Genomic DNA, 3,401 nt, shown 5'->3' with positions numbered 1-3,401 from the left:
CCACGACACCAGAACATGAATGGAAAACAACGATCAACTTGTGTTTACAAGGAGGAGAGTTAACCTGCTACGACACCAGAACATGAAGGGGAAACAACGATCAGCTTGTGTTTACAAGGAGGAGAGTTAACCTGCTACGACACCAGAACATGAAGGGAAAACAACGATCAGCTTGTGTTTACAAGGAGGAGAGTTAACCTGCCACGACACCAGAACATGAAAGGAAAACAACGATCAGCTTGTGTTTACAAGGATCTCGTGTTGTCTCGGGCAGAGCGTGGCCTATTGGTTAGCGCCCCATATTAGTGTCCCTTTACCGAAAAAAAAGAAAGAAAAAACGTATGTGTTATAAGGGTGATGGTCATTCCCACTATTCAGCGAGAGAAGAGTTGGCGGTGGGTGCTGTTGACTAGCTGCCTTTTCTCTGGCCTATTATTTCATATATAGATACGACTAGTGCAGATAACTATTGAGTAGCTTTGCGGGAATATCGGAATAAAAAAACAAACGAACCGTGTTTTATTTTATTCCAGGAAACTTATGCAGGACCTTGATCTTCATGGAATAATAATATTAAAAAAAACTATCCAAGACAGATTTACCAAGGTTAATTTCTGTGCCAAGATATGCAGATTTTAACCTTTCATTTTTGATATCTAAATTATTCAACTTGTAGGTTATATAAACGTTGTATATCAAGTTTGATTGCCCTAACACAAACCTTTCTGAAGTTACTGAGCTGACAAACAAAAAGACACGGTACAGTGTCAACCACGTGGTAGCCACAGTATAAATAACTAGAATAAAATAATCCGTCTATGACAGCCGTGTGAAGTTTAGGCTCCAGAATGGAATTCGAGTTTTTGATGTGATAATTTCTGAGAGAAATATGTATATGTGTATTTCTTGCAGTTAACAATTGTCACATAAAGTAAGAAAAAACAAAAAACGAAGTAGTAAGAGAGGAAGAAGGTTAGTGGTTAGAGGTGTAGCTGTAAAACTCTTGTTATCGGATTTCAGTTCTGTAGAAAGTTTCCCGTGTAATTGTAACTTGTGAATGAATTACCGTCATTGTGAAGTATATGTTCACTGTATAGTCGTACAGGATGCAGAGAGTCGATCTAATAGCACTTTAAGTGAAGCATTTTTGAAAATAGTAGTTGAAGCGATACACAAGTTACAGTTGATTGTTGTTTCTTCAGTTTCTCTTAATCTTAGGAGTCAATACGATTTAAAGTTAGGTGTTTCAAGTCATCTTCCACCTTTAGGGCCCGGCATGGCAAGGTGGTTAGGGTGCTCGACTCGCAATCTGCGGGTTCGAATCCCCGTCACGCCAAACATGCTCGCCCTTTCAGCCGTGGGGGCGTTATAAGTGACGGTCAATCTCACTATTCGTTAGTAAAAGAGTAGCCCAAGAATTGGCGGTGGGTGGTGATGACTAGCTGCCTTCCCTCTTGTCTTGCACTGCTAAATTAGGGACGGCTAGCGCAGATAGCCCTCGTGTAGCTTATCGCGAAATTCATAACAAGCAAACAATCCACCTTTAATTTCACGTGACAGAACCTTGTGGCCACCTTACGTCATCTCTAAGGTTGAATAGTTATCATTATTTAACGTGGGTGATAAACAAAATAAGAGCAAGTACTTGATTTTTACATCACGATGACACGTGGCATCCAGTTTTTATTGGAGTTAACTTTCGACCCTGATGACGGGTTAAACGTTCACCTCCAATCAAAACACGGTGGAACATATCAATAAAGTGTAAACTCGCTTTTTTATCAAAGTATCTTTCGGTTCTGTAATATTTCATCAACTTTCTCACTAAATTGGTCGCGGTGACATAATTTTACGTCTAAGTGTTTATTTCTACATGTATATTTTTTTTCTCGATTAAAAATAGGTGTTAAATTTGAACGTTTTGTTTTAGATCAATCAATACGAATAATATAATTTAACTTCTCTGTCATTGCTCCTTCACGTGGTGACAGTGGGCCGTATCGTGTTCCTCTTCCCGCTTTCTTCTTACACAACATTTATATGATTATAATTTGTACATTATATGACAGTATGAGAACTCGGTTTCTTAATATCGATCATAAAACAATTATGATACGAGAGTGGTAAAAGGTTTAGTATGTATTTTTAACTTAGTTCATGTTGATGTCCAAATGTTTCACTACAGGTGAAGTTTGTGCATAATAATTTGTAAGTAATGATCACATTGTGGGAAGATTGGATTGCATCTTTATTAAAAATTATGAACCAGTATGTTTGTTGATAAAGTATTCAATATTCTTATGTAAAATAACATTATGGATTACCAGATAGAAATGGTAAAAATTCAGAAACGACACAAAAGACAGAACTTTTTCGAAAATTGGTTTCACACCAGAGTTTCCTGATGAAGAAGAGACTGTTCTCTGAAAGAGTTCGAGGTTTTCGGTCGGTATTTGGATTCTACTATACACCTGCCCCCCAGTGGAATGTCTGCGGACTTACAACGCTAGAATCCGGGTTTTGATACCCGTGATGAGCAGAGCACAGATAGCCCATTGTGTAGCTTTGTGCTTAATTACAAACAAACACTATAAACCTGCACGCGGCTCTCTGTAGATTGTTTATTGTGAGTATTTTTAAACGCATTCATACAAATACATATCAGTTATAGTTTAAAGAAACATTTCAGTAACGTGTGCAACTAAACAAAAAAAAATGTTTAACGTTAATGGCCAGGTGTGGCCTAGAGATTTGATCAGTCTCTTAAGTCATCCAAGCAGTGTGCTGTTGCTAGTGTTAGGACAAATAGGATTTTAGGTTGTATCTACAGAAATATTGAATACTAGTCTAAATAGGTTATAATTTTAATGTGCAGGTCACTAGTTAGCCCACACGTGGAATGTTATGTTCATTCTTGGGCTCGTTACCATAGGAAAGACATTGAATTGTTTGGAAAGGGTTCAAAAAAGGGTTACTAGAATTGTGCCTGTAATGGAGGGGTTGTCATACGAAGAGAGGTTGAAATCTCTCAAATTGTTTTCTTCTAAAAAAAGAAGAGTTAGAGGGGATCTGATTGAGGTGTTTAAGATTGTACAGGGAACAGACAATGTTGATGCATAATCTTTTGACATACTTAACGACGAGAATAGTAGGACTAGGGGACACAGATATAAATTTTGGCAAGGTAGGAGTCATCTTCAGCTAAGTTTTATTTTTCTAACTGAGTGTTTGGCCTTTGGAATGGGTTGCCTACGGATGTTGTGGAGGTAGTAAATTTAAAGGAGTTTAAGAGAACGCTTAATAGGTGTAAGAATGATAAGGGCTTGCTTTAATATATTTTTTTAAATTTATTTATTTATAGTTTCAGTTTAGTTTAGAGGACGGGACAGCCGAGATGGATC

This window comes from Limulus polyphemus, unplaced genomic scaffold (genome assembly GCF_000517525.1).
Source record: "Limulus polyphemus unplaced genomic scaffold, Limulus_polyphemus-2.1.2 Scaffold10447, whole genome shotgun sequence".
Classification (NCBI taxonomy): Eukaryota; Metazoa; Arthropoda; class Merostomata; order Xiphosura; family Limulidae; genus Limulus; species Limulus polyphemus.
The sequence above is the reverse complement of the archived record's forward strand: the minus strand, read 5'-3'. Positions refer to the sequence as shown.